Raw genomic sequence first — 22,684 nt, forward strand, 5'->3', positions numbered from 1 at the left:
CTGATTTGGTTGGAGACATCCCTGCTCCTTGCAGGGGGGTTGGACTAGACGACCTTTGAAGGTCCCTTCCAACTCTAACCATTCTATGATTCTAATTTTAAGCTTATTGCAACATCACTCATCTGCACACACAATATTTGCCCGTGTCAATCCAACCTCTGTCCTTTGATTGGCTGCAGTCCAGTGAAGTGGTACTTTTGTCCATGTGTCCAGATGGACAGCTAAAGTGTTTCTGTATGTCAGTGAAAAGGTTGCAATTCATAGAAAAAAATGTCTCTGAAGTTGCAACGATGGGCAGTCAAATCTTCTTCAAGTGGAGAAGTAGCTACCTGAGAACATTACAAAAATGCAGCATGAAAATTAATTCAGTCTCAGCTACTGGGCATGCTGTGTGAGCATCCAAAAAATGCAGTGGTGGCTAAATTTTTGGGCTATAATAACCAGAGAGACAACCTAAGAAAATCTGAGTCTTGCTGGCTAAAATTGTTTTATGTAATTGTACTTGCAAAGAAAGATTTGGGAAAAACAGAGAGTGTAAAAGAGAATTTATGTTATTAGCACAATTCTCTCTTACAGAATTATAGAATCATAGAATCTTTAAGGTTGAAAAAGACCTCCAAGATCATCAAGTCCAACCATCAACCTAACACCTCCATGTCCACTAAACCATGTTCTGAATTGCCATGTCAACATGAGCAACATTATGACCAACGTTTGATATGTCAAATCATGTGTTAGCAAATCTCAATGACCAGAATAGTCATCACAACTTTTTTTTTTTAAAAATTGTTTCAAACCAAAGATTGACTTTTGCACAAACTTATACTTTGTTGAAAATGTAAGTTTAGGCCTTGAACTGCTTCGCCTTCGTCCTATTATTGCTTCAAGTTTTTAAAGCCACAGTTCATTTTCAAATACAATCTCCCTTGCTTCACTTTAGTCCTGCAGATGCTCAGATCCAGATTTCATCTTTGTCTCTTGTGAACACAAGATCATATTTGTATGCAGACACTTATAGATGTCCCCACTGGAATTTCCAAAGATGTCTATCAGCCCATCTAATTAGGGTGGGATACACAGTTCTGAAAAATCTCATGAGGTACCTAAATAATTGTGACAATCTGACCTATTCTGTATGCAACCAGATGTGTAAATTGTATGACTATGAAGGAAGAGGCATTTTGCAGCTTAAAAGCCACAAAAAATACGGACTGTATCACATTTACTGAATTATGTGTTCAAAATGGGTGGCTAAAACACCCTTTTTTAAAGCAAATCCTGTGCACAAGTTCCTGTCTAAAGGCACCAAGTTGCTTTGAAGCCATCTATCTCACCAAAGCAGGTGAAGGACTCCTGCATGAGTAGCCTTATTGAAGTCAAGGGGGGAACACGTGTTTGAACTTACACACTTGCTTAGCATATGAGGGATCAGTAGAAACCTGAAAAATTTGCACATGCGAGAAAAATTTTAAGACAGCAAATATAGATTATATGTTGAGAAGAATTCTAGATACACACTTACTAACCAAGTTCCTATCTTTTGTATGGAAAATCTGACCTGAGACATCTGAGTTCTCCTGTTCCATCTAACAGTTAAAGAATATGCTGTGTTATAACTATTACAAAAAGACAGAAGAAATTTTATGAGCTGATATATACTGGAGACAGCAACTGGCTGGGACTAACTACTCTGGTATGTGAACTCCATTTCTTTCTGTGGCTTCGAAGCACAAGCGCAGCTCAACAACATAATTTTTGGCCTAGAATTATTCTCTAGTAAGTTAGACATGGAAAACAGGATATGTTTTAATTACTTTCTCCCTCTCAATTCAGAAACTATTAACAAGCCTGTTGTACACTTCAACTTAACTTGTGTTAAACAGAAAAAATATTTTGCTTAATATTCCTATCTCATTGTTTAAATATGTGATGATGTTTACAGAATGATTTACAGTCAAGTACTTTGTTAAAAGTGCCATTCCACTTCGTAACTTTATAGTTTTGCAACACACATTTCTGCAAAACAACATTTCCTTGATAGGGGCTGAGCTTCAGCTCAACTACACTCAGCATCCCGGAGAGGAGTCTCTTAATCCTGTCCAGTTTTAGGTGGGCTCTATTTATTCCAGAAAACTTTTTTTTTTCCAGTGTTATTGACACAGTCAAGGAATCCAGTATTCAAGGAACTAACATGACCATGTGTTTCTCTTGGTGGTATCAGCACAGAAAGTTAAGTGGAAAGGAAAATTAAACTGCCAATGTTCAGATGAATGACTACAGTCCAGGATGGACAGTCATTCGAGGGAACATACTAGCAGTGGAATTAAGGAGGGCTCAGCATTGCCACCATTTGTGTTACATCTGTCTGAGAATCAGGAGGTTCCCTCCTTAAGATTGACATTGTACATCATACCACAAAACTTACAGCAAATGTTACCTAGGAAAGTGGAAAGATATCCTGCTTGGCTGCGATACTGTGAACTGCTGCGATAATTCACTTTTTTGAGGTGCGAGATAAGACACATATAACACATGTCTATATATATATACACATGCATATATATAAACACACACACGACTCTCAAATGTCTTACCTGCAAAAGAGGTAGAATCAGAAGCAATTAGCCAAAGCTTCAGCTGGTTCAAATCAGAGCTCCATTGTTTTAATTAGATAAGCAATCCTGAAAGTCCTATTTAAAAGAGCACTGCAGCAGGCTCTAATCTCCTCCTCTCCCTCCGCGACACCATGAGCCAGGTCTCTTCTCTAGCTGCCTTCCTTCGCATTAGCTCTCGGCCTCTCTCTTCTTCCCCTTTTACTTTCCTACAATTTTCAGTTATCTTTTTCTCCCCTTTATGTTTTCTGCATCTGTCCTCAGTTTCCTTCTCTCTGATGTATCAGTCATAAGTTACTTATCTCCATTTTCAGAGCCCTTTATAGCCTACTGTGACTCTAGCTATCAAATTTCCTGTGTGTCTTCACTTTGTGTGTCATTGCTCAGTAATCATGCAGACACATTTCCTTCCTTGCCACCTTTGTACCAAGCAACACTGCAATCTAACTTATTTCTATATCTCCTTACTCTTTGGCTGCACAGCATCTCTTCACAATGGAACACAACTCAGAAAACACCCCTTATATTTTGAGGACAACGCTACAACGCTGGGCTCAACGCTGTTTGAGTACAAACACTATATAGAAACATAGCAAAGTTAGGCTTTCAGTGTAGTTAGCAGTTTTGCAGACGAGCTTTCTGTGTTAGACTAAAGATAGGGATGCCCTAAAATCAAGCAAAAACTAGTTAATTCCAACTTTTGTGAGATCTCAGACCAGGGTATTTTTTTCCTCAAGAAAAAGGACTTACCAAACCACACTAGCATGTCCTAGTAAGCACTTTACAGATACACTGGTAGTACAAGACCATGAATTATTTCCAGCTTTGAATGATTTAATAAAAATATCCATTTGTATAAGCTAATATACATAGTAGAATATGGATATGAAAGCATTCATTTAATACAAGGCAAGTAAGTTAATGCAAGCTGCAGACAAGAACTGGAGAGAAAAGGAGTAAATTTTGATTTTGAATATAGCAGAATTGAGAAGGTATTTTAAGGTGATGAGAAGTCAAAGTCATGATTAATAAGAGTTTCAATAGACATCAGCAGTGATTCCTCACTGAAAATGTGAGAAAGTGGGGAAAACCAGTAGTACTTTGCTACCAGCTACTTTTACACCTTCTGTACGCCTCTATGTCCATGAGTTCTGCACAGGCCAAGAGCAGAGAGGAGAGCAGGCTAAGCATACACAGAGACACTCAAACAAAATTAACCTCACTTTTATCTGTGCATCACAGAGTTTTTACCAGCAGTGAACGTGCTATTGTACAATGCCACCCTCAGATGAAAAGCAGAGAGCTGATTCGACGGTTTACATTATTCAAGTCTTTAATTTCAGTCTTTATTATTACAACTCGGCTCATTTTGGGGACTGAAAAGCAATTAGGAATTTGGAAACTATGCTGAAAAGCATGGGAGTAGGCATGGCCTTACTGAGTCCATTGAGTGGCTTTCCGCGCAGGTTTAATACCGCTTTCCTCCCTGGTTTGAATGGAAAGAGAAAGCAAGCAAAGTGTATTCTGATGGTGTGGTTTCAGCTAAGCCATGTTCTGAGGCTGTATTCGCTCTTCCCTCATCATATGCAGATTTTATTCATATTATTTTCCTCTCCTTCCAGTTTACCAAAGCATACTCTCACTAGATTAATCTATTGAGACCTTAATAGAGCCTGATACATACTAAATAAATTACTAAAGATGCAGACAGATAACTAACTACAAAGCACTGAGGCAAATCCTACCAATTACTTATCTGTTTCAGAGTTGCTTCATACCTTTCTAAGTCTGGTCTTTAATTCAAACAGAAAAAAAATTCACTTCATCTCAGACCAAACCAGAAACAAATGGTTTGGTCTTTGGAAAAGTCTTGGATATATATAGGGATATATATAAAAAGGTTTAAGGATCTTTTCTTCATCTTATTTTTTTCTGTTTGTAAGCCAAGACCTAAACCACCAGCGACGAAATGCCACAATCAAGAACATTTTCATAGACTTTCCAGTCTGAATTGGAAGCAGGAAAAAACAAACAAACAATCAGCTCAAACTTTTTTCCCACAAGATTTTCATGACCCAGTTTGAAAACTCATGAGATTTGGATGAGTCTGAGAGACTCCATGTGAGGCAATCTTTACTGAAATCTCTGAATGTTTATCCACTGCTAATTTTATTGAGAAGACTAAGATGACATTGCTCTCTAGAATGGATGATCAAATTGGTATTGTTTGTCCTGTAACCAGATGGCCTAGGTTTAAGTGCAAGACTAAATATAGCTAAGTATACTTTCCTCCCTGATTTCTAAGTTTGAGTATTCTTCTCTTGAATAGTGTTTACATGTGTCATCTGTGTGTACATGTACATACACGGGATAAAATAGAGCAGCAACAACAACAAAAAATATTTATATTTGTATAATTAGGTGACTAAATGGAATTTGTGTTGGTTTTTTTTTTTTTCATGTAGTTCCATTTTTTCTCCACCAGTATGGAACGCCCCGAAATGTTTTATCCTACATAGCATCCTGTACTGACACCTCTAGCTGCTGCTTCCCAAGGACACATTAATACCAAGCTATTAGGGCAATTATTTGGTTGCCTAAAATAAAGGCCACATAAAATGGTTTTTCATATGAGAATGTTTCCCTGAACCTGGGTGGAAGTGAATACTGTTATGATGTATATTACTGAAGAGCAACTGCAGGGTTCTTAAACAATAGTTGCGGCTTAAGATTCACATTCAGATAAAATTGAAGTGCTACTGGACTAAAGATAGTTTTTTATAGTACCAAGAGGTGTCTCAAAGCTTGTTTTTATTCTAATACATGAACTTATTAAAGCAAAGCACTGTAAAAGTTCACCTTCAATTACAATAAAGGTCATTTCTTAAATAATTATAGCTATATTACAAATTAAACTATGTCCAAACTATATCTGGACTGTCCTTTACTATATTGACTTCTTACAAAATAAGTATATCTAATAAGGCTAAAAAACCCTATCTGGTTTTCAAAAAATAGTTTTTTATTATTTTGAATTTCATAGACATGAACTTCTAGATTTAAAAATGGAATCTTGCTTCCTTTCGTGCTAAACAGTACACCACAAAATGATTTATCAGTAGCAGTAGCTCAATCCTCACAGTTTTAACAGAAAAACAGCTTTATTTACTTCCCCTGTGTGTATATATAAATATATATCTATATTTGCTTTATTATTGTTGGAGTGCTTCTACTGAACTACAGGTTTAGTTCACTTTTTTTTTTTTTTTTTTTTCCAATTAAGGAGAATATTAAAGCAGTTGGTTTGGAGAAAAAAAGAGGTGGAATACAAAGTGAAGGAAACGCTGTATCCTGTAAATGAGGTCAGGCCCTTTCAAGTTTGTTGATTCTTGCAAGGATTTTATATACAAGACCAATGTGTAAGCTTCAAGGTGCTTTTCCACTTAAAAAAACCCCCACAGATATACATCTAAGTCAAAGGCCCAAAAGGCAGAATTCCAAGTATCCTGTTCAGTCAGTGGCAATTCAGAGAATGTAAGTGAGATAGATAAAATAACTGGTATGAATACACTGGAATAAAATATCTGCCTTATTATGTATTACTCACTTATGTTACTCAGTTACTAAGACAGCCTTAAATAAAAACATGTGGACTACATAATAACATATCTTTGTTTAGTTTTTGTAACGTACTCTCACCTAAGTAGATAACTGGCAATGAGGACTGAACATGAGAACTTTTGACCTGAAAGCACAGAGGTTTTTTTTCTAAATTCAGCCAGAACATACTCTATCTTTTCCCAACACTTCAAACAATTTACAATGGTAATGATTTTTTTTTTTATTACAAAAATATGGTTAGAGAAGAATGAATAGTTCTTGGAAACTCAGGCAAGGTACCCAGCATGGTGGTATCTTTCTTTAAACAATAAAAATTAAAACATAGCTGCTGGCATTGCCAGTGCTCAAATCAGTGTTCAGGAAGTATCAAATGTATAATCACCTGCTAGTGAAAAAGAACCAAGGGAATGTCAAGAAGAGCATTCATGCTTTGTTTTTCTCACACATCCTAAAGTTAAACGTTCAACTATGCATTCATAGCAGTTCTTGTTGAGAACACAAAAGGCAGAGAGGTCATAATATGAGAGGATATGCTCTAAAATGTTTTCTCATCTTCATCCATTTGCTGTTCTTTCACAAGGGTTAGCACAGATTTGTGACGGGGTAAAACCTTGGCCTGCCGAAGTCAATAAAAGTTTTGCTATTGACATCAGTGGGCTGGAATTCCTTCTATTATCTTTAGATACCTGGATAGCTGCCTGAACATCTGCTGAGGTTGTTTCTAAAAAGTCAAAGTGCAGTTTCTTAGAAATACTCAGATCTGCTGGTGAGAACAATTTCACCCCCCACTAAAAAACACTTACAAATTAAGGGTTCATTGGAAGTTGCTGTGCCTGACTTGTTTGGTAGATTTATTATGGAGATCTCTCATTTGAGAAAACATAATCAAATACTTTCTTGCTTCACATAACCACCTTTTTCCAGACCCCTGTCAAAATGTGGTATATTAAGCTACTTGTCCAAGGTCACACAGGAAGGTTGTGGCAAAGCCAAAAATTCTGAGTCCCATGAAATTATTTGAACGCTTTCCTTTTTTTTTTTTGAAATATCAATCAAGAACAATAACAAGAGGGAAAAAAGTGGGAGGTGTATACTGGCAAATTAACATTTTTCTAGCCCCACATTTCCTACCAGCACAATGAATTAAAGTGCAAAGAAAATACTGTAGATGCATGCATGCACAAACATAACCCATGTAATTTCCCAGTTTATGATCAGATATATATCAATATTCAGCCAAAACATATTCAGGCATCTCTGCTTATAAAGGCACAAAGAACAAGCAGTGGTCTGCACAGGAGGAAAGCCCCTGTTTATGGTTAGAGCCAAAGCGCGCAAGCCAAGCACACCACTGCATCTGCTCGCAACCCTGCCTGTACAACAGATTTTCTCAGTCCCCAGCTCTCCTACCTTTTTTCTGTGTCTATAAATGGCAACGTTTGTGACCACTTATAGCACAGTGACAAACAAGAATGCAAAATTAAAACAAGAAATAGAGCTCAGATACATTTCTCTATAGCTGCTAACTTTCTCTTATTAACACCTTTATTCACATTTCACTTCCATCACTCACTTTTTGCATTTAATATAGTTTTCTTAACTAAGCTTTGCAATTATACACATTTCCCTTTAAATATGCTGTTCTGCACAAGAAATCAATGTGTTTTCTTAAAATGACTGTTTTTATAAAAACAGAGTCATTGGCAGGAATACAGCCCCACTACGCTCGCTGATGTTAAAAATAAATTAATGTTATAGTCTGAATTCATTAGTCCAAAGCAGAACTGACTGATATATAGGTGACATTAAACTCTGTCTAGCCACAAGCTCTTGTGCCATGTTGATGTTCATGCAGACTTATCAGTACCTGCCTGTCTCAAGGGTACATGACCTACAGAATGTTTTCCTTTTTTTTTTTAGAATTTCACTTCACCTGCAATCACTTCAAGCAACTTGTATGCAGCTGAGCCAATACAATACGAGTAATTTGACTGAAGATCTTCAGAAATATAGCAAGAAGCATCCAGCCTTGCTACAAGATTTGTTCAATGCTTCAGCAGGACACAAAGCCACTCCACCTCCCTCCACACCCCTAAAATCTTTTCCCCAGACTGTGCAATGCATTTGCTTAATGGAGCATAAGGCATCACAATAACAGCAAGAAAACATACAATAGTGTTTACACTCTGACATTAGGCTCAACCAAGTATGTTCAGGGACTCAAAAAAGATCTTGACTGACAGGGAAAAAAAACTCTGAGAAGACAGGAACATAAAATTTAAAACTTTTGTAAATGACTATACTGTCAGCATGCTGGAATCAGACATGTAGGGGGCTCCAAACTATGTGACTTATTTTGTCTTAAATTGAAAAAAAAAAAAAAAAAGGATAAATAAGTGTTTCTGGAATTTAAAGCATTAGGACAAACTCCACATTTTCTTTCAACTACTTCTTCATGGGAAATAACAAATCAATTGTCTTGAGAAGCTGGGGCTTGAACAGACAAAATGACCCAAAATAGACATGATGAGACTGGTCACAAAAAGTCATGAGAGTTGACCCACGTTAAAGATAGAAAAACAGTTCCCTAACTATCTTTTAGCTGTGCATTTAGCACGGACTGAGGAACAGCAGGATTAAAGCTGAGGAGTTGCATCCAGGTGACTTCCCTGCTCTCTCGATTGAAATATGGCACCCAGTGTGGAGAGCAAGATCTTAATACTCATTCCATACAACACTATACATGTATGTTGAATTTTTAACTTTAACTTGTTTGAACTGCTTTGTTATCTAAATTTTAAACAGTCATTTGAATTTTCCATGGAGTTTGCACACACAAAAACTTGATGAGTTTATATGAGAGTCTCTCCACGAGTCAGAAACAAAAGACATTCTGATTTAACTAAAAAGATCTTGCAATTACATTACAAGTTACTACAAATACATGAACACTTCCATTGAGTGTGCTGAGCAATACCTCATGCGAGCTAAAGCATCCTTGTAAGATTTTGCGAGGATGAGGCCTAAGGTTTTTTGTCCTCTTGTAAAGAGGAAACAGTTCACCAGAAAATTGTTTTAGGAAAATCAGATTAAACTAACACATGAATTCCGGAGAACTTGACAATAACCAAAACTCTGTGGACTGTGCTGAAGTACAAAAACTCAGCCTGATAGTATTTATATAGTGAAGTTAATACTTACAAATATAGTGATAAAATACAAAATACACAAGGCCAATGCAAGATGACCTTTCAGGTAAAGAGGCATTTTGTGATACATATTTATACTCCAGGAGCTTTGTCACCTACTTTTATATTTAAGATTCCTCCAAAACACCTTCTACCCCAAGTACCGAGGTCTTGTAACATCCAAAGCACTTCAAGACAAAATTTACAGTGTCTTGGGGAGTGTTGGTGTGAGTAAAAACTTCACAATAGAAGCTTTAATACAGCAAAGGGAAATACCCCTGGCAATTTTAAGTTCAGATAAAACTTTTGTTCCAAGATCATTTTCAAAGTGCAGCATGTCACTAGCAATGTCATGCTGTTAAATTTAAAGTGGTTAGCCAGATTTACAGAAATCTGATGCAGTAAAAAAATACAAACAAGACCTGCTATTCTTGCAATGAGTAATAATCCTGGTTTTTCAGTGTTGCCTTCAGCAGATCACTGTCACTGGTAGGAAGGCAGAATTCAAGGAAGAGAAAGCAAGACTTTACTTTTGTCCTGCTTAATTTGCCAAGCATTTTTGTTCCTTGTGAATTTAGTAACATACCACAGCCTTTAGTGAACAGTAGTCATTACAAGTATTAGGAAACAGAAGCTAAGGATTAACCTTGCATTAAAACTACTGTTGACCTTATAAGAGTGATTATTTATTAGTCTGTGAAAATCATGACATAACCTCACAGCTCATATAACTATTCAGGTATATTATAAAAATAAATAAATACCATCCTTCTCCCACCACCAACAGTACTGCACTGAAATCACTTGCACTTAAATCACTTGAAGTTTTAATACTGATGTTTAACGGGTCAATACAAATACAACATTCAGATGATTGTTAAGATGAAAAAGTAAATCAATAAATGCAATAATCGCTGCATGATGAAAAAAACCTGCATGCAAAAAAGAAAGACTCAGGCCTGCTTTGTATTTAAGATGTGTAGGAATTTTGCTTAGAATACATAGAGTTAAAAAGCAACTACTTGGTCGTTTGTGCAGCACCAAATTTAAATCCAGGAGAGATTATGAGAAAATTTGCTGCAGGCTGTCAGACCTCATTAAGTTAATGGAACTGGTAAATTGGCTCACTTCCAGCACATTGTAGGAAGAAAAGGGCTTTCAGCTCAAGAGTGAAGGAGATCTAGTTTCGGTTTGGCAGCTAAAGGAGATTATTAGCTACAAATAATGGCTGCACTGAGATGACTTGTACGGGATTGCTTGACCAAAATGAAGGTGAAGAGACAAAAAACATTAACATTTTGAAACAAATGATACAGTCTTTTTGTTGGAAGGAATCTAAAAAAGCTTTGTAGACATTTTCCTTTTAAAGCCTTACTATTTACAAAATAATCTAAAAGTCTTCCTAACAAGCATAGCTACCACCAAACTCATGAATGGAAACAAAATTCTTCTCACTTTCTTGGGTCTTCAAACCTCTTTAAAATATGCTACGAAATCAATGGTTCAATGTGAGGTGATGATGTGCTGTGAGGTACTCTCTAATGTAACAGTATTATATTATTTTGGTCTGAAATACCACGGAGTGTTTTCAGAGCCAGGACAGCAGAGGGGTACCAGTACCCAGGCAGGGCAGGGAGCAGAAACCAGTAGATTTTTGTTTCCTGAGTGACCAGAGAAGACAAAATGCTGAAGAACATGACAGAGAGAAAATTCTCTTCGGACAATGAGATGTGCGTGGAAGGATGTTTTTCTTACCTCAAATTTCTAAATGATAAACTGGCTTTCACTAAAAGAAAACCAGATTATCCTCTGGATTTATATTAATAAACTCAAAATTATATATGCAAAAATTAACTGTAGAACATGTGTTGCATTGCAAACATGTCAAAATTCCAGGGCCGAGATCTGCAAAGTTCAAGTCAAGATTTCAAACATCCCTATAGTCAGGAACAGGTTCCATTTATATATTTATAGTTCGGTGTATGTCTGCTTTGAAGCTGACTGGGTATTTTGGCATTCTTCAGTGGTAACATTTTTTGAGACAGGTGTTGATTCACAGCACTTAAAAAAAGTAAGTCCTATTTCTTCTGCATAAAACGAGAACAGGAATCCTACTGTTTACTTAATTCATTCTTTGATTGTCGTCTTACGGTTTCTCAGGAATACATTTTAAAGGAAAATTAGGCCAGTTTCTATGTGTATTTTGGGGTCAGCTTCTCTGTTAAGCAGTTGGTGCAGTGGTGCTTATGCACCCGTGAGCTAGTTCAGTAAGAGCACCTGTCACCTTGCAAACTAGATTAACATCATATAGCTCCCTTGTCAGCATTGTGTGGGAGGCCACAGAACTAAAGGCAGCAACTCAGTTCTGAGCAACTCAGTCCAAACTGAAGCCAACTGCCTTCACTCATGAAACGACCAATTTCTCCAGGCACCCAGTCACACTGGGTATAAGAGGCACTTCAATATCTGTACGTGTCTGCTCTTATTTTAGATTTACTGGTGAGTGATCGGTGGATTCTGCCAAAAAAAAATAAACATCAGGTTCCCTTCTTATGAATGAAAGCTTTATTATGCTCTAAAAATTTCTGGACAGAAAAAGTTGCCTCCACCAACCAGCTAAGCTAAATGTGAAAAAAAAAAAAACAAACATTAATGCAGTAACATGCACCACTTTCACCAGGGATCTGGGGGAGGAATATATCAGACCACAGAACACCAGTCATGTTCTGAAACTGTGGTGCCAATTTGATGAGTTAGGCACTCTAAAAAAACCCCCAAAAAGCCAACAACTTAATTCACTGCATCCTTTGCACACAGGGTGGAAATTCTGCATATAACACTATTACTTACACTCACTCCCCCAACACACACACAAAATCCCCCCAACCTGAAAGCAGTTTTTATTTTTAATACTGTTCAAGAATAGCTTGTCTCCTGTAGACAATAAAATGCAATGTGTGAATATTTCAGGAGGAATACTCACTAGGAAAATTTTGTGCTTAGTTTCTCTGAAACACGATACCCATTTACCTACATGAAGAGCAGCATTCCAACATACAGTCCTCTCTACCCTTTATGAAAGGATCCATGAAGATGTTAGCTAATAATTTATCCAAATGTTAATTTTGAATAGAAAACAAAATTGATTGCTTCTTTTCTAAGTGTTCTGCATGACAAAAAACAGAGACAAGGCATACGGATTTAACAGTTACCATCATGAAACACTAAAGATCACACATCCAAAAAAAGCTACTCTAGCTTTGAAACAGTTTTAACCATTTTTTTCCCACACACTCACAAAGGAGTGAAGAAAGACCGACCACAGTTTCAATTTAATGTTAAATGTCAATTTAATATTTAAAGAACTAAGTACTAAAACTCCAAGCAAATATAAACAGGCAGTTTCCCCTACTCATCAAATAATGCAAGAATTTTTTTCCCCTTGTAACTTTTCAAGTGCATAAATAGATTTAATTCTCCCCAAATTTTCATCTGAAGTTATTCCAGCCACTTTTATATATCCATTTCTTGGTGACATTTAATTTAATTTTCTACTTCCATATAGCCAAAAATAGTTACTCATAAATAGTGTGGAGTGAAAAAAAAAAATATATACACATATATATCTCCTAAGTGTGAAAGATTCATACTATATACAAACAGGAATACATTAAAAAAAAAAAGAAAATACAGCCAAACACATGTTTTCAAAGTGCTGCATGTACAGCCTTGCAGAAGTCTGGAGACGTGGAGGGGAGTTTAAAATAAAACTATAAATGAGGGGCTTCCTTCCAGGAATTAATTATTAGGAGCATGTACTTAGAGATACTTGAAGTTAAACTAAGAATAGAAGACCATACCAAATACATCTTATTGTAGTCACTTCTTTTTTTAAACTATATATGTCTGGCACTGATTGAAACCTAATGCTTGCATACAAAGATATATAACACAGAGAACGTGCAGATACCCTACACTCCACATACAGTTATATGTTTAAAGCAATGTATCACTTATACACAAGGTAAGACAGGAGAGAACAAATACGCCTACATTCCTTCACAGAACTTCATTTTCATCACTGAAATTATTTTCTTAGAACTATTCAGGATTAAAGAGAGGTCAATAAACCAATTACTTTGGGCAACGGCGCAAAATAAATACTAGTAAAGTAATTAATGCCCTTTTCATTGTTTCCACATCATGGAGTGTTAATAAATTGGGCTTTTGTCACTATCCAGTATTTTCTTTACAATAAATTTCTTCATTCCATTCCATCTTTTTTTTTATGGCTCCCTGTTAATACTTTAAAATACCAGACTAATTAGATTTGCATTTCAACTGTTAAGTCACAAGCTCCATTTTCATCTCTGTTCAGACTCTATTTTCTGATATACCTAATGAGGCAATACTTTTATTTAAAGGGTGTGATCCTTTAAAGAATTTCTAGTGGCTTATTAGTTATGTGAAGAGGATCTTTCAGGAGTTCCCACGTATATTGCTTAAGCGCAGCACAGTGGCACACACAGAAGCGATGAACGCTAGCACACCATTAAATCCAAGACCTCCTATAACCTGGAGCACCTCTTTTTACAGGATCAGCCTGTTTGTAACTGCAGCACTCTAATTATTCCCTTCCCTGATATGATATTTTGATTCCTTTCATGCATTTGAAATGTGCTAGCTTGACCATGGCACTAGTTAAACATCTTCTTTACCTCCAGGAAAGGTGAAGAGAAAAAGCAGGACTGGGCAGTGCTGTCTCCTATGAAGACTGCTGGGCAGAAAAGAGTGCTTTCCCTGCACTTCAACTGAGTTCTCTGTCTTCCAAGGGAAGCATCAATAAATACACAACTCGGTAAGGAGGCTGGTGCCACAGACGGCAATCCACCCAAGTATTTTATAGAGCCACCCACACAAAAAAGGTTCCTTTTCTGTAAAACACAACTTATCTCTTTTCTGTCAGGAATGGGGAAATTTCTCTTCTGCAACATCGACTGATGTGAATTTTTACTCTGAAAGGGACAGAATTAAATGCCTTGAGCATCTGCCTTTGAAAAGGAAATTGCAACAGTAGGAGGAGCCCTTTTGTTAAAAACACTTAGTAAAACAAAAATCTTTGAAGGAATTTTTCTTTCAAAAAAAAAATAAAAGATGATAAGCTAGACTCTCCCACTTAGCTGCTGCTACTGAGATTTATAGAGAGAAAGCCAAGGTCACACCAACAGCAAGGCTTGGACGTCATCACATATATGGAAGAATGAGAAACCTGGCTCCAAGCAGGCAAGCCAATCAAACTGCAAAACAACTGGACTTCCTCCAGTCCTCAAAGAAAACACAATGATCTCCACAATTCAGGCCTTTTGTACAGTAAAGAATCATAGAAAGGTCTGGGTTGGAAGGGCCCTTAAAGATCCCTTAGTTCCAACCCGCCTGCCCTGGGCAGGAACCTTCCACTGGATCAGGTTGCTCAAAGCTCCATCCAATCTGGCCTTGAACACTTCCAGGGATGGGGTATCCACAACTTTTCTAGGCAACATGTTCCAGGGCCTCACCACCCTCAGAGTGAAGAATTTCTTTGTTATGTCTAATCTAAACCTACCCTCTTCCAGTCTAAAGCCAGTACTGCATCATGAGTTAAATCAATGGTCAGTATCGCTGTACCCAAAATGCTTCTCAGGCCTCGGAAACATGTTTGGAATTAGCCCTCCATCATCAGACACTGAGATCCTACATGTTGACATAAACACTATGATGAGTTAATATGCAGGCTGCACTGAGAACTGAGCACATATGTCAAGTGTTTCAGAAGCCAACAAGAATTATGCCTGTGTCTTAAATGTAACTTTGGCCAACGTACATTTCTACTCCTTCTCCTTTTTCTGAGTAGTTTGTGGTGAAGAGAAGGAAGGGCTAAGAGCCAAGCATGCCAAATGCAGCCTACATCACCACCTCTGCTTCGCTCAGTGGTGAATGAAGTCATTAGCTTGAAAATCTGGATCTGGAAGAGGCTTTGAAACCACTTACAGCCTCCAGAATTCCACCTGGGAGACAATTTGCCAAGGTGCTAAGTGGAGACAGAGCCAAAGTTCCTGGTTCAGCCAACCCAGCTGCATGGCAAGAGCCTCCTGCCAAGAATGTGGAGGTACAGAATTGCAAAGTCAGATATAAGACTGCGCAACTCCCACAATCATGCACCCAATTTAAATCCCGGCACTGATGCTTGCAAAAGGCCTTGAAGATGAAAAGTACTATGCACAATATGCCCTAAGTAAAATTATTAAAACCAACACTTCATGAAAAGAGATTAATTATGCTATTACTGCTTGCACATCTGAGTTTTCCATAAAAACAGCCCCAGTTCAACCAAGTATTTTAACACATGTCTGACTTATAAGTAGCCTCATTTCAGTTAATGAGACCACTCCTGCTTAAAACAGGCATGTGCTTCACTACTTGGGGCCTTGGGATTAGAGACACAGGCACAAAGAGACAGGTACCTAACACCTCTTTAAGCATCTTGATCCCACATAATGAAGTGTTTCCTTACCTCAGAGGAACAGAACTACCTAGATACCAAAGTTTCTGCCCATAAATGCCACCGATGTGCCTAAAAGTCTGCCACACGGAATGTGCCGTTATGTCCTGATATTGTCCCGCATGCAGTCATCTACAAATTCTCAGGTAAACCCCTCCAAAGGTGCCTAGTGTTAGGGACATCACTACTGGATGAAACCTTGCCCAGACCTTGCCTTTGAAAAGGTAGTATTGAATCCTACCACCTGCTGAGTATTTTAAAGCACTCACTCGGGTACAGCAAAACCAAATTTTCCTCTTCCTTTTCCCAACTTTGCTCAGTACAAATAAAACTGAATCGAGATGACTCCAGTTCCACAACTGCCCAGAAAGCTTTTAACCACTGTATTGAGTTTAAAGGGCAGAGAGCTACCTTTGAGGGATAAGGTGAAATACCATTAAAATTCAGGAGAAAAATGAAAACAATGGTAAAAAATTACTGTTAAGTTCTTCAGAAAATGGATGTTAGCATATCCAATTCTGAGTGAATACTGCCCTTTAAGGAAACTGAAGGAAACACAAAATTCTTTGGACAATACCTTTCAGTAGTTCCCATTGACATATTGTTCTTGCAGTTCCTTTATTGTATATAGTTTTCACTGACTTGAAAGCATAGTTAATACTATCTGCACTTGCCTCACTTGTTTAGACTGAGGATGAAATATAACAGCAACTAGAACTTTATGGCCTATCCTACAGTTTATGTTTCTGAAGATATTTATTACTTTTATGCTCTTCATTCTTTAAAGAGTTGCTTAGGCACCTCTTGAACTGTTTTCTTTAAAAGTTAAATTCAAGGTGGAAAACAAATCACAAAGCAAAAAGAGCTCAAGACTTTTCATTTTTTTCACTCTGAACAATGGACAATACTGCCCTTTCCTGTAGCCGCAATCATTGCAGAGAGACCAGGAGGAGGTTCTTTTCATTGATTTATGTGCAACTGCCATCCTGAGAAAGAGACTCTACAACTGAATTTTCCTACCTGGAATGGCTCACGGATTATGTACTGGCATGTGGACTCATTAAAAGAGAACCAAAATAAATTTCTCAGAAAAAGAAAATTCTCTCTTCCTTGTTTTAGTGATCAATATATTATTTCATGACACAAAATCAGTCAGATAGTTATTAGTCCTTCTAGTGAAGTATGTACTGTACTCCCAAATATCAAATACATTCTGTATTTTCAGATAAATATAGCAGCAACCTTTTCAATGTCCATATAACCTACAAATTAAACCTACACAAAACCTACCTACATTTGGTAGCCAGAGCTCTTTTTACTGCTTGAGGAAGATGTGTTTTGCTTTGCAAGCATCCTTCAAGTGGCAAAACTAAGACCCCCCCCCCCAAAAGCCTTCAAGAAATAATAATGGGAGAAAAAAGGCAATTCTGGCAGACAGAGGATATCATTTTAGGTAAAGAAACTTTGCACCTGGTACTGTCTTTGTGTAAAAAAAAAAAAAAAAAAAAAAAAGTAATTTATCTGGAAATAAACTCCACTTTGAAAGAAAAATCTGGATAAAATGAATACTAGAGAGAAAGTAAATCACTTATCTTTTTGGAATAAGTACAATAGGGCTTTTTAATTACAGATATTTTATATAGAAGTAATTCAAATGCTACGAAATGAAAACAAGAGTGAAGTACAGAAACCAGCAGGCATCTTGTGAATGCTGCATTTAACAGCCACATAAAATACCTTTATAACTTGACGTCCTCTTGCGTAAAAGCCATTGATAAGTTTTTCTTCCTACATTTAAAAATATCCACTTGCTATTTTACTCTAATTCAACATTCTCTTACACACGCACACACACGTGTAGATACACTCCTTATAGCCAGCTCTGTGAGAACTCTCCATCTGGTCTGCAAACTGTAGAATTTCCTTTCCCATCTATCTCAGAAATATAGTCCCATGACCCACGGGTCACCATCTGCTCAGTTACACTGGCACAATGCCTAGTATGCTTGAGGTAATGCCACCATCCTTTCCTCCAATTGTAAATTCCCAACAAGGCAGACATCTACCAGAGTGTTTGCACACAATGAGGCAGCTCCCAGTGAGATTATAGTTAAGACACCACAGAAATTCCCTTCATCTACAGTAGCCTAGGATGTGGGAATGACCAAAGACACATGCAGTCTCTCTTGATCAAAGGTCATTCTGAGGAACAAAGCAGTCAGTGCTGATGTGTCCAAGATAGCATAATGTAACACACACACATAATTGTGTCCAGCATGTGTGGTTCCCCCCAGTTCCTCTCTTAATGATCTTTGCTTCACTCAGTATTCATTTGCGTACAATCTCCTATTCTCAGGATGCCCTAGAGCAGAACAAATTATACTAAACATAAGTGAAATCAAACAAAGTTTTCATTGAGTACCATTCATAACATTTACAAACAAGTCTCTTGTGTTAAGTTTCTCAGAAATAATTGGCAGGTTCAGTTTTACACAACTACATTTTCTTTTCTTTTTTCTTTTTTTTTTTTTTAGGTGTACCTATGCAATACAGTAACAAAAAAAATCTCACATGATTTATTATTAAGAATAAAGGTAGTGGAAAATTGAGACAAATTTTATATCATAAAAAATAGTAAAGAGGAATAAATATAAAATTTCACCAAATTAGACAATGTGTGTGCAAAGATATTTTTCACTTTTTTTTTGGTAAGCATTATTAGATTAAAAAAAAACAACTAAGAATGAACATTCACCAGTTTCTCCAGCAGATATTACAGCTAAAAGTCTTCTTTTAAAGTGCTCCAGTATTTTAAGTCCAGAGTAACTCCCATGGCTTAAGTGGAATTACTGCAGGTTGATACACTCGGTCACTAAAAGCTCTCATAAAAATTAGGATTCAATGTTCTGAACTAGAGATAAACACTATTTCCTGCTTTTGCATCAGGTTCAGCTTTTGGCTTTGACAAATGCCTTTTTGCTTTTCCCTGCATACTGGGCTTGTGCTACAGAGCTGTGCCTGTTAACGAACAGAGAAGCTCATTTGCAGTTTACCTCTCTGTTGTACATCCCTTTTCTGCCCCACTGCTCACAAACATGCCGTGTAATCTCTGTTATCCACTTACCTGCAGCTCACAAGTGTTTTGAAACACCAACAAGGCAAAAGCCCACTGGCAGAACAAAACTGCAATAGGCTTTTTTCTAAAACATCGTGCAGTTTTGCAGCATGTGCTTCTCCCTAAGCCATCATTTCAGCTTCATTACTCAACTACGCAACACTTTGTTCAGGTAACATTACACTGGCTGGGTGATTTCAGCACCATTATGCTTATTAATCTTCAAGAATGCCAGAGCTAAAAATAAAATCCAAACAGTGTGAGAATCCAGGCAGGGTTACGACACAACTTCTCAGGGGATCAAAATGTCATTACTTTACTCCTTAGAGGGAATTTTCTTCTCAGCCCTTAAATCTTGCAGGAGCAGAGGTCTGACCTCTCGCCGGCGGTGCACGCATGTCCGCATTGGCCAGCGTAGGTATTTTCATCTGTGTGGCTAAGCACCTTGATAGGGACGATGCAAAGCTTCAATGACTGCATCCTGAATTCAACCCACACAACTGAAGTGGGTTTGGGTGAAAAGTAATAAACACGGAGGAGACTGCCAGCAGCTCTCTTCCTTTTTAACTGTAGGAAAATGATCTTGCCATCAAAATAACACAGAACTCAGGTCCTTCTTGGAGCATTTCCTGACAGCACTAAATAGTAGCACTGGTGATTTAACACAACACTCATCTGTGTTTTTCTTTCTAACTGGGATTTAGCCATAACAAGCCACTCCAGCTGCACTGTCAGGCAAGTCTCCTGGGATTCACAGCATGTTGGTGTCCAGGAGGTAGATTCTAGCTTGTCGGGACAGGGGACAACTCTGACTACAATAAGCTGTTTCCAAGCAAGCTGAGTACCTAAACAGATTGACTATTCTTGGTAATCCAATCAAATGTGCACTTACTTTGGTGTCTTAATACCTTAGAAATGGTCCGAATTCAGAAGAAGCAGAAGCATAGACTACTAGAGAGCGAGAGCTGGAGCTGGTGGTGGTAAGGATGCGCACGTCATTACTACATACACATGCATGAGAATTATCAACCATCAAGGAATGAGGAACATTTTTCTTAGCTGGAAAACAGCTGCAAGTGAAAACACTTGACTCCTAGAACCTTTCCCTTGTCATATATTTGGAGTTAGCTGTTGATTTTCCTAGTTAAGATCCATATTACTTCTCAACCTCTACTAGTGTTTCCACATGTGACTGAACTACATTTTCTTTTAGCTATGGTAATTTGCTAAATTGCCTTCCTACATTTTAAATTAAGGGACAGTTATGGCAAGTGACTGACTACAATCTTCCTAATTATTTCCTGCATTGTTACTTAACATCCAAGATCCAGGTGTCAGAGAACGTAACAGGAAAACAGTCTGAGTAGATAAAACCAAGAGCTTCACATGGGCCATAAGCATCATAGGACAAACTTCTGTGTCCTTCAGATAAAAGCATAATGTAAATGTATTAACATTAAGCAGGTATTTGCAGCAATTACTATAGGAAATTAACTTTGAAAAAAATCAAATTGCATGGAAGGGTTACAACAAAACCTCTGAGCAGAACTGGGAAGGAATCAGTTGTTTACTTGAGAGCGTGACATGGATCCACATTCTCACACATGTGCTGGTTCCCCACCACGCTCCCTGCCCCAGGGGACATCATCACTTGTCCTCGCTGCGTGTTTCTCTGAAACAAGTTTGTTACAGAATGAACCGGTTAAAAGAAAGGTGACCACACAGAGCAGAAAGATGGCTGAAAGATGAAATTTATTTTTTCCTGGCTCAGTGTGTTCATTTTTTTGCCTTGCTTCGACCTTTCCAGTAACATCGCTGGAATATAAATGTAATCCACAAGTACAAGACTAGACTGAATGCTGATTAATATAAGTGTCTTAGATTCACAGCTCCATGTATGAGCTAAGCGTGGGTCAGAAATGCCAAGTTAAATAGTGGCACAGCTCTTAAGAAATAACTTGTGACTTGGACAATCCGTAAGGAATCAATAACAAATTAAAACCAGTCAGTAGCAGTGAACTGAATAAATGAATCATTCTTCCCAAACCAACCTAATAGTAAAGTTCATTTGTCTATCAGGAAATTAGTGCTGTATTTTTGAAAGGTGCTAAATTACTTTTTAAAGATATCATGAAGCTGATATTGAAAACCAGAGCCGTTAAAAGGCAGCTTTCCAAATTGCTTCACTCTTACTTAATAGGTAAAAGTACCATGTTTATGCCTAGTATTTCATTCTTCAAAAATGGGTAGAAAATTCTTTTGTTTCACTTTTGAAATGTTTACACAGCACAACTTTCACAAGAAGTTTTCTGGAAAAGTTTCATATGGATTTGGGAAAGATTATAAAATAATGTAATTGTGGATTAGCTCTGAAGCAGTAACTGAACCCAGAACACCACTGGAAAATGGGCAAAAAGTAAGATATTCATTATGCAGTGTTAGCAGAAAATTTAGTCTGATAAGAATAAGAGCTAACAATTTTGAAATTTTTCGAGGAATTCTAGGAATTGTGCCTAAATATGAAATTGTTGTTCATATTTAAAGGAGTACAATGTTGGGTTATTCCACATCAAAATAACATTTAACTAATTCTAAATGCTTGTGTATTCAAAATGTTGGTAGAAGGAAAAAGACAAAGACAACAGACTTATATTAAAGGATTTTAATAGCAAATTTGTGCTATGAACTGTGCCTTAATTGAGATTCATTATATTCTCCCTTTGCAAAAAAAATCTGATGGACACAACTATAATCATATTTAGCAATTAAACAACTCTGTTCTGCTGGCAGTGAGGTCACCAGGAATCTTTCAACGCGCTTTGAATCAGTTCCTAACTCCTGATTACATTTCCAGTATGATAATGGATTGAGCAAAATTCTTTCTTATGCTATCAAAAAATCAGTTCATGTAAAACTGACTAAGAACAACTTCTCTTTTCAATGTTTAAGTATTTCCTCGTATCCTTTCATGTTATTGCACTTAACTGAGGCAGCACCACCACCACTTATGAGAACTGTCAGAGTTGGACAGATCTGTGCAACCAAAGATCCAACCCCAGGGCTCAACTCACAGCATAAAAATGCAGCGCTGTTCAGCAATAAGCACCATGAAATACACTGCAAAATGTACCGTTATGCAACTGCTGGCTTTTTTCTCCAATACCACAGTCTATTTCTTACTACTGCGGAGAAAATTCTAAATATGTTTACACAAAAGAATTTACTCAGTATTTCTACTGGCTTTCCAATGCTATTTTTTTTCCTCCCAATACTGCATTGAAAACTTTCTATAAATAATTTTTATCCTGCAATTAACATGTGTTATAAGAGCAGCAGAAAGATCATAAATTATCGTAGCTGTAGGCTTTTCAGTGTAATTTATTACTGAAAAGTCACGAGCACTGCTTTGGAAATGCCAGCCTGCGAATCTGTAAACCTAAGAAATTATGAACTAAGCTGGTCTCTTTTCCCTGAGGTCAATTAGAGACGACACCAGCAGACTTCTTGGTGACCTGGGGAGATTTATAGCTTATCATGTTAGGCCCATGGTTCAGCCAGAAGATTAAGATCAGAACAGCACCTGGAAGACTGTCATCAGTTAAGACAGGCT

General features: G+C 37.4%; 1 protein-coding gene across 2 annotated transcripts in view; it reads right to left on the reverse strand.

Annotated features, from left to right (window-relative positions):
- KCNQ1 (potassium voltage-gated channel subfamily Q member 1) overlaps positions 1–22,684 on the reverse strand; it is a 356,182-nt gene that overhangs the window by 123,974 nt on the left and 209,524 nt on the right. The gene's annotated exons all lie outside the window — the stretch shown is intronic.

Source organism: Chlamydotis macqueenii, chromosome 5, assembly GCF_036417535.1.
Source record: "Chlamydotis macqueenii isolate bChlMac1 chromosome 5, bChlMac1.mat, whole genome shotgun sequence".
NCBI classification, from domain to species: domain Eukaryota; kingdom Metazoa; phylum Chordata; class Aves; order Otidiformes; family Otididae; genus Chlamydotis; species Chlamydotis macqueenii.